This window comes from Saccoglossus kowalevskii, chromosome 20, assembly GCF_978046115.1.
Source record: "Saccoglossus kowalevskii chromosome 20, keSacKowa6.1, whole genome shotgun sequence".
NCBI lineage: Eukaryota > Metazoa > Hemichordata > Enteropneusta > Harrimaniidae > Saccoglossus > Saccoglossus kowalevskii.
The window spans coordinates 14,893,054-14,903,491 of record NC_140660.1 but is presented as its reverse complement, the minus strand read 5'-3'; the positions used below and the strand labels follow the sequence as shown (position 1 = coordinate 14,903,491).

The 10,438-nt window shown below is 34.0% G+C and overlaps 1 protein-coding gene across 1 annotated transcript in view; it reads left to right on the top strand.

The window, feature by feature from the left end:
* Window positions 1-1,256: 1,256 nt before the first annotated feature.
* The window catches only part of LOC144343544 (uncharacterized), an 80,340-nt gene continuing 71,158 nt past the window's right edge, over window positions 1,257-10,438 (top strand). Inside the window, exon 1 of the mRNA XM_085494395.1 lies at window positions 1,257-1,321. The gene's annotated coding sequence lies outside the window, so the exon portion shown is untranslated. The remainder of the gene's footprint in view (window positions 1,322-10,438) is intronic.

Below are 10,438 nucleotides of genomic sequence, written 5' to 3'. Positions count from 1 at the left end.
GTATCAAGATTAGCATTGTTTCGGCTCCGCCTCTGTGTTTATTTTCCCGCTGTGTTGTTTATTCTATTCGCCCTCTCGTTTTATGACGCATAACTCACCAAACTCGTTCATTATCTATTACGTATGAAGATTAGCATTGTTTCAGTGTGGTGGAACGAGGCTCTAAGAGCTCAAAGTTCTATAACGCGCGATTGCATCTGTACAATAAATAGACAATGGAAGAAAACTCTCCACACTTCATGTCTCAGTAAAATACTGAAGGCAAGTATTTATACCGCTGCCTTCGCTTGGTAGCGAAGCGGATAAAACATACAGAGGCAGCCGAGGTATCATCCCATCCTTCATGCATCCGGCAACAATTTAGCCAGCAATTCATGTGTTTACTTAAATTGAACTTAGTCTAATAAAATAAATTTTGAGCGAGGCTGTAACTTACTGACGTAATCCGAACAACTTATATCACGGGCACTTGAAACCTGCAGCAATATACTAGTAACCCGGTGTTTCCCTGAAACCGTTTTCATAAAAAAACAAAGTAAATAACTAATCAATTAGCTTAATCTTTCGATGAGAATGAAAGCGGAGCATATGCATTAGGCCTAGCTAATACAATTCTGGTCATTATTTTTGGGAGGAGGGGGGGGGGGGTGAGGCATGAGTAGTTCGCGCCAGACACAAAATAGGTATATATTTTTAACAAGCAGTTGCCGCTGCAAGAAAATAATGGATAGGTATTTTTCTTTCCGCATCTGAGCTGTAATCTTATTGCTAGAATGTAAATATGGTTTAACGACTATATATTTCACGTAAAAGTTTGTTTTGAAGATAGATAACTTTTATGCAATTAAGTGGATTATCAGAAACATTAAATTTATTTTAGTTAACCTTATGTTTTATGTTACTTATTTATAAAATAGAGCGATGTTTTCACGTCAGTGACACACAGGTTACAGCCCTTGGCTCTTGGTATAATTGGTTTTACTGATTTATAAACAAATAAAACGTCCAAAAATGTTCATTTCAAAATTCGGCACTACAGGTATAACTTCGAGAATTATCGCTAAAATCTAAATTGTGATTACATACTGCCGATTCGTCAAATTTAAATTACGCCTAAAACCAAAATCTATAGAAATAGATTCTAGAAAACATTATAATGAATTCGCGTGGCCGTCATTGGTCAAGTCTCACTGTGACTTGCTCTACAATTCTGTAGTACGCCCTCTCACGCCGTTCTAAGAAAGGAAATCATGACATCATTGAGGGTCACCCAAGGGTCGGCCATGTTAAAAGTGAGACAGATGGACTTAACTTTCTGTTGGTGAGTAGTCTTCAATTATAGCAGTTTACTCATAAATTTGGTTTCATATTGTGTGACGTCACGGTGGATAACATGTATAGTTTTCAAAGAGTAGCAGAATTGCGTAAATATGTGGTTGCATTTGTGCTGTTGACCTCAACGAAATAACCCGGTGATGTCTGGTTTTTGTTGTAGTTCGGATCGGGCAGTGGGTCGATCACGGTGAATCGATAGTGTAGCTACTTCGTCTCATGTGCAGTCTGTCTGGTGAGGCATCGCTGTCGATACTCGTTCATTAAAGGTATTCTATCGATACTTTGTTTGAGTCGGCAACTCCTAAACTGTTTGTAGGTCATTTCTAAATCACGGCTTCTCAATCCAATCAGCTTGTTGATCGTTGTACACCGGTCTCTGTACAAGTGTATTGGACCGTGGCACAAAGTTTCCCTAGGGCTTAGCTGACTGTCTGCATTGATCTGTATAAACACCAACTTGTTCTGTTTAGTGTCATGTTTATTGATTCACATACGAGTGAAACAACACATATCCAAAATAAATATAAGCAAAAAAAACAACAACAAAACACAGTCCGGGATAGAGGAACTGTGAACAAAAAAACATTTTCTGGAGGTGGGCAATTACTAGTATTACGTCATGGATTCATGCAGGTGGGGAGGGGGGACTGGTTGTATTTGTAGCTAACATAACCTATGTGCCCCTTTCCTTTTAATTTTGTTAACATTACAAAAATATGATAATGTATAAATAATTTATAAATTAATTAAATAAGAAAATAAATTGAAATAAGAATAAGAAATATTTGTATTTGGTTAGCCACATGGTTTGGTTTGACTCTGTTCTTGGCCTGCACAGTGCAATGTTACAGTCAAACCTGTGTTAGTTACCATCTCTATATAAAAACCAACTGCCTATAGTATATTGACTACTTTAACACAGTCCCATGGTATATCTTATGAACAACATGTGTATAACAAAGACATGTCTATGTGACCACCTTTTCAGCAATATATTTTACATATTCACATTTATTAGGAACAAAAATAATAATTTACATTCTGTTTAAAAACCAGTTTTTTAACTTCTTCAATAAATTATGTCAAATGTATGAGTTATTGATTCTTAAAAAAATAACCCGACTTGAGCACCTTTCCAGTGTTCTCCCCAGAAAATTGTCTCAGGATTGTGGCTAATTTCCATGTTAATTTGCATACTAATTAGCATAATGTACACATTTTTTAAATTAATAAGATTTACTGTACACATTAGTTAAATAAAATGCCAATGCATATTTCCAAAAATATATAAGTTAATATTGTAGGTTACAATTATATATATATAGTTCATATCTGTTGTTTTGAAGAAAAAAAACTATGAAATTATCATTAAAATTGAGGTGTGAATTGGGTGGTCACTGGTTTGACTGTATGTATTTGTTCATTCTATTTTGTATCTGAAATTTACATAATATTTTATTTGTTATAAATTAGTACTGTCAGATTTCTATCTCAGCTTCTTGGTATATATTGTGGACTATGTTTTTGGATGTGGAATAATACATTCATTAATTGTTGAGCCTTTATACATTTGATACTGTTATGCTGTCAAGCATGTTAACATATTTTTGGTTACCATGAGAACAAATCTCTATGGCTCATTTGAGTAAGACTTGTGTGACAAATTTCCTATAGTGGGCATATGCTATAGCAATCTGATTAAAATCTGATGTAGTGTACGGGCTTTAATTATTTTGGCTATAAACTTATTTTAATTTTATTTTTTATTACTTTTGTTATTAATAAACCTTTTATTTTATTATTTTACTTTGATTTTGATTTTGTGATTTTTTTTTAATTCCGCCCTACCTACATCTGATCCGACGCCTATGTAAGTCCCGTTCAAATCTCGCGTAAGTAACAGCCAATCACAGCCCCCCTTTTATATAGGCTGTCGGTTGCTTACTTTTCAGTGTAGCGATACTCTACGAGCAATCTTTCTGTATATTTTGCCCACTTGAATAAACCATTAATAGAAAATTGCTAATATATTTTTATTTGCAAAAGAAATTCCACAGCATTTTACAATTTTTGTCATTACATTGAATATTTTTTTCACTTCCGACAAATGTGTACACTTCCAGATACATCTTCGCCAGCCAAGGTTCGTTCATTCAGTCATCGCCTCAATTTTACATCACTGAGCATAATTATCTAGAATGGAAGCAAAAAAATAAGTAAATCGTAATGATTAGAACACTGTAAACAGCTATAGTAAACAATGCAAACTGATTTTAAATTGTATAACGGTCACCGGCCCATGGCATCGACGCAGAAAATTGGAGCAAAAAAATATTTCCTGATCAATTGCGATGTGTTCCAATAAAAAATATTTTATTCCAGTCCAAATCAGCTCAATTACTTTAATAAAGAGTTATTGTATAATGTACAAAATGTTGATACAATTTGATGAATATTTACAGCTACGGCTTCAATACCGTAGACGATGTTGGCCCGATCGTCAACAAAACATCACCCGTCTCCAGGGCAGGCGACTGGAAAAAGACACTTGGTGTTCGGTCGAAACGGTGGAAACAAAATCGTCACTCCCAGAATAACTATGCAAAATAACGATCTAAAATCAAACCATTCGAGCCACAATATTAACATAAAAATGACTTTCCTTGCACTTGACAATCATAAACTTACCGAAAATCCGTCTTATTCTCAGTCGCTAACGTCGGTATAATCCGCCACTTTATTTGAGTGTGTTTGCCACCCGACTCCGCCCGGTGACGTCATCATGTGCGCTATAGAAGGAGGTCTGTGATTCGTTGACTAAAATCGTCGATAGTGGGTCTCGTTGAAATCTCGTTACATAGGCATCGGGTCAGATGTAGGTAGGGCGGAATTAAAAAAAATTACAAAATCAAAATCAAAGTAAAATAATAAAATAAAATAAAAGGGCATTAATAACAAAAGTAATAAAAAATAAAATTAAAATAAGTTTATAGCCAAAATAATTAAAGCCCGTACACTACATCAGATTTTAATCAGATTGATGCTATAGGATATTTCCACTATAGGCAGCTACACAGTTATTTATTACTGATGATTCTAGATACATTTTTGGTAACAGACTACATATTTCACAGTTTGTTATTCAGTCTGTATTATCAGATTTAGCCATGCATTTTTCTGTCAATCTAACGTCCATAAAATAAATTATCTGTAATACATGAAATAGTAACTGCATTATGTCACGAATGTTGACAAAATAGTCAAAGGAAAAAAGTGAAAACAAGAAACACCTCCAAAGACTAAGAAAAATCATGTTTGAAGAGTTATTTTTGATCACTCTGTTGACCCAAAAAAAGATCATCACTGATTGGCTCGTGAATTTTGTGTTCAAAAGTTTTTGACGTCTATTTTGGATCTAAATTAAGGCCTTTCACTTTTCCCAATTGCCTAAATTGCAGTATTTATGTAAAGAATCTGAACATCAGTTTTTTAATAAATCAATTTACATGAACATTTTTTTTACTTAATTTTTTTTATTTTTTTACTCACCCCTTCAGCGAAAATAGTGAAATTAAATTCAGAGAAAAAAATAAAATATTTTACAGTAAGTTAATGACAAAATGTGTTTCTTCAAAAACCAGTAAAATTTAAACCTATTAAATATCCAATTCATTTTATTTGGCTTAGTGAAATTACTGTAAAAGCTAGAATTATTTTGATAAAGTTGTATAAATGTTTGTAATTGTTAGATTGTCAAGCTTCACAGGTAGATTTCTTTTTTTTTTAAAGTTACCGATGTATAACTAAAATTCTTATTATTGTTGCTGAATTGACAAACATTCTTGAGACTTAGATCTATTCACCAACCAGTTGCTTTTGTTGACTGAGGTCAAAGGTCAAAACATTGATAGGGTCAGGTTTCCTTTTACCTTTTGTAGTTTGACTTTGTTCTCCTAAAACAGTTAAATAGACAGTGATAGAGATAGGTACATGCATGTTGTAAGAGAATAAACATACTACAGTGTGTGATCTGTTTACATGTTGGATTACTAAACACTGAGATTGCTTGATGTTGTATCTTCACTTTGTTTTTAACCTTGGATATACATAATTAGGGAATGCATAAACTTGATTTCCAGTCTGTGTCCCAAATTTTTGTTGGCTTTACTGGTATACTGTCCTCAATGATACTTGTTATTTCTGTATACTTGGACGCAGACTGGAAAAACTTGGCAGTGGTGGGATGTACCAGCCTATATTCTGTGCTGGTAATTAACATAATTTTGTATCTATGCTGTGTATCGCCAGCCAATCAGTCTGTGAGACTGCGAGTTTTCAAAATGAAATTAATATGAAATTAATAAATCAATAATGTAAACTAAAGTCAGTGATTTTTCATTGATGTATACCTTCAGGCTATGATCACTGTAACATTGTAACATTGTCAGCTGACTGTATTGTGGTGTGCTGCTGTTGTGATCATTGGTATGTGACTTGTGTCAAAATACACACATTTTGAATCCTCAGTTAATTAGAAATAAAAATAAAAGATTATCTTAGAAATTAAATCAAAATTGAGATGATGGTTTTAAACATCGCAGCAAAATCATGAACTCTGTGGCGCAATCTTGGTTACTTCAATCAGAATTCCCCCTCTCCCATAATGCATTGCACATGTTCAGTAAATACACTCCGATGATAAACTGATTTTCTCTCCCATAATGCATTGTGCATGCTCAGTAAACATGCTAAGAGAACAAACTAAATTTCTCTCCCATAATGCATTGCATATGCTCAGTGAACATGCAAAAATACTAAACCGATTTTTTCTCCCATAATGCATTGCATACGCTCAGTAAACATGCTACGATGATAAATTGATTTTCTTTCCCATAATGCATTACACATGCTCAGTAAACATGCTAAGATGCTAAATGTGATTTTTCTCTCCCATAATGCATTGCATATGTACACTAAATATGCTGCGATGCTAAATTGATTTTCTCTCCCATAATGCATTGCACATGCTCAGTAAACATGCTAAGATGCTAAACTTGATTTTTCTCTTCCATAATGCATTGCACATGCTCAGTCAATATGCTAAGATGATAAACTGATTTTCTCTCATAATGCATTGCACATCCTCAGTAAACATGCTTAGATGATAATTGATTTTATCTCCCATAATGCATTGCACATACTCAGATGCTAAATTGATTTTCTCTCCCATAATGCATTGCACATACTCAGTAAAGATGCTCAGATGCTAAATTAATTTTCTCTCCCATAATGCATTGCACATGCTCAGATGCTAATTGATTTTTTCTCCCATAATGCATTGCACATACTCGGTAAACATGCTAAGATGGTAAATTGATTTTTTTCTCCCATAATGCATTGCACATGCTCAGTAAACATGCTCAGATGCTGAACATGATTTTCTCTCCATAATGCATTGCTCATGTTCAGTAAATATGCTGCGATGCTAAATTGATTTTCTCTCCCATAATGCATTGCCCATACTCAGTAAACATGCTAAGATGCTAAATTGATTGTCTCTCCCATAATGCATTGCACATGCTCAGTAAACATGCTAAGATGCTAAATTGATTGTCTCTCCCATAATGCATTGCACATGCTCAGTAAACATGCTAAGATGCTAAACGTGATTTTTCTCTCCCATAATGCATTGCACATGCTCAGATGCTAAATTGATTTTCTCACCCATAATGCATTGCACATACTCAGTAAACATGCTCAGATGCTAAATTGATTGTCTCTCCCATAATGCATTGCACATGCTCAGTAAACATGCTAAGATGCTAAACGTGATTTTCTCTCCCATAATGCATTGCACATGCTCAGTAAATATGCTGTGATGAGAAACTGATTTGTTCTCCCATAATGCATTGCATACGCTCAGTAAACATGCTACGACGATAAATTGATTTTCTCTCCCATAATGCATTACACATGCTCAGTTAACTTGCTAAGATGCTAAACGTGATTTTTGTCTCCCATAATGCATTGCACATACTCGGTAAACATGCTCAGATGCTAAACTTGATTTTCTCTCCCATAATGCATTGCACATGTTCAGTAAATATGCTGCGATGATAAACTTATTTTCTCCCCCATAATGCAATGCATATGCTCAGTAAACATGCTCAGATGCTAAATTGATTTTCTCTCCCATAATGCATTGCACATGCTCAGATGCTAAATTGATTTTCTCTCCCATAATTTAATAATTTTCTCCCACAATGCATTGCACTTGCTCAGATGCAAGGCATGGTATCAATACAATTCTGAATGTACACAATTCAAGACATCAATTCTGTATTGACAACATTATGAGGTGTAATTTTCATTAACTACTGCAGAATACCTATTTTAGCTTGGAATTTATTTTCGGATGAAAATAAAATCCAGCGAATATACTTTTTTTCCTATATTTCACATTAAACTCATCAAAAATCAGTGAAAATAAATTCCATACAAAACGCTCAAAAAGTCTTTTCAGCGAAAATTAATTCCAGCGAAAATAAAGTATTCCACAGTATTTGAACCTTTCACAAAATTATCCTCATAAATGTTTCCATTTTCTTTTTTTAATTATTTTGTTTGTTATCAAGATCTGCGATAGATTACATGTGTGTTTATTTAATTTAAAGGGCAGTGGTCATCATGTCACGTATGCACCAGATACAGTACAGTGTCAGATATAAAGTAGAACTAGCCTTTTATGGTAAATAGTTTGAAAATAAAGCAACATATGCCCAAGACACACATGGAAATGTACAAGTCAAAATTAAATTTGTTATTAGATCTGAATATATATTGATACTTGATATAAAACCTTTGTGTGGCAATGACCGAAACTTGCATTAGCTTCATTAACTTTTGGCTGAGACTTCCCACTGCCTACCACCCAGGGTAAAAGGTCTGAACTATTAATATTTAACCTTTAGTTAGGATTTGAACTTTGTTCAGCACAGCAACCCACTAACTGACACTCAAGTGTGAAGTAATTTAAAAGTCATCAAAACATATCACTCTTGTGTGATATGTACAATGTCTCATAAATGACCAATTTAAAATAATTTGATAGGAATGTGTGAAAAATAATGAAAACAGAGCTTTTATTGTATTTGAGTTAATTGTTGAATTTACTGAACAATAGTGTTCATGCATATTTGGCATTGAAAGACTTTAGCATGCTGCTCAGCTCACTTATAGGGTTTGGTTATCCTAAATTAAGGGGTTTTCTCAAATGTTTGCATAATAGTATAACACATAAAGTGCAGCTTTTATGCATTCATAAAAATAACGCTTTCTTGTGACATTGCTCATTTATCTTATTTGAGTTATGCATTTATTCATGTCAACACAACATATACATGACACACTGCAGTGGTGATCTCAACTTACTCTGTAAAAACACAAACATTACAGTCTTGAAATGATCAGAAGGTGAGAAAGTGCCAAGATGTGTGAAGTTCAAGGGTCAAACGTCAAACATAAAGTTTACTTTCAACTTTATGGACAAAGTATAAATCATGTCATCCCATGATGCAATGCCAGAGTTTAATCAGTCGACCTATGTAAACTTTTGAGACTACCCCTCGATTTCTGCTCTTTTCATGAGCATCTGACCAGTGATGTTGCAAACACATTTTCATATAAAAGGATTAGGCTTAACAAGCAATGAGTAGCAGCTGTGTTGTTTGTTGCCTGTGTACATCAGCTGATATACAGTGGTGTGTATGGATTTACTGCCAGTGATACTGTGTTGTGTTTTGTACACTACCCTTATTTGAGGTGAATATTCTCTCACTTACTCACTACCATAGTGATTCTAACCTGCCTGTGTACATCAGCTGATATACAGTGGTGTGTATGGATTTACTGCCAGTGATACTGTGTACATCAGCTGATATACAGTGGTGTGTATGGATTTACTGCCAGTGATACTGTGTACATCAGCTGATATACAGTGGTGTGTATGGATTTACTGCCAGTGATACTGTGTTGTGTTTTGTACACTACCCTTATTTGAGGTGAATATTCTCTCACTTACTCACTACCATAGTGATTCTAACCAAAAAGACTTTTTATTCTGTGTAATGAGGTTGTATTGAAGTTGGTATACTGTTTATAACATGTAATGGCTATACTTAACAAAATTGTAAGAAAATTTATTTTTCTGTCATGTTGGCATTGTGACATTTGTATGTGTTCTCTCTAGCCATAGTTATAATTTTAGTCTGTTTGTCTGCGTATATTTGTGATTCACTTTGAGACCAGAAATATATCTTAGGATTTAAGATTTTTCAGCTGTTTTTATAATCGATCAGAACCATAAATGACAGTGATTTTTTCAGTAACCCAACCTTGCCTAGATTTTGCACACCAACTTTATATTTTTTTGTGACTAGACTATAAAGTGGTAACTGGACAGTGCTTACTTACTGTTTCTAGCTGTTTGCTTGACAAATTCTTTGCAGGAACATGTTAGTATGTACATTGTCATCATGTGTTGTTAAAATTTAAAATGCTCCTGTATGGATCAACATTCCCCCAAGCATCTTGACAACAATTCCAAGATTAATACCTACCTACATTGTATTTTTTGTTCAATGTTACGAGAAAATATTTTAACTGATTTGGTAATAAAATGTCTTTATTATAAATAGAACTACAATACTGTCTGAGTGTAACTCAACATTTAGTTTGCTTTTAAAACTGACACATATCAAAATTACGTAACGGAATCTGACTTAATTTGGTAAATACTACAATTAGTATTTGTGACAGTGGTTCACTTTAAAAATGATAAGTTTTATAGAAATGCAGAGCTAGCTTGAAAGTAAAGTTACACTCTGACTGTACTGTATGTACCATAGTGTATATGGTGTATAATCTGGTATAGGTAGTTTTAAAAGGTTGGTCAACTCATCGCAAAAAATGAAACATGTTTCTTTCCAAGTAACAACTGTCAGCTGATTAATTGTCTGTCAATAGCTGTAACTACATGACAGATTATAATTGACCAATGTTCTGTTGGTTGTGTAATTTCTGTTTTATTGCATGTGTGACTCAT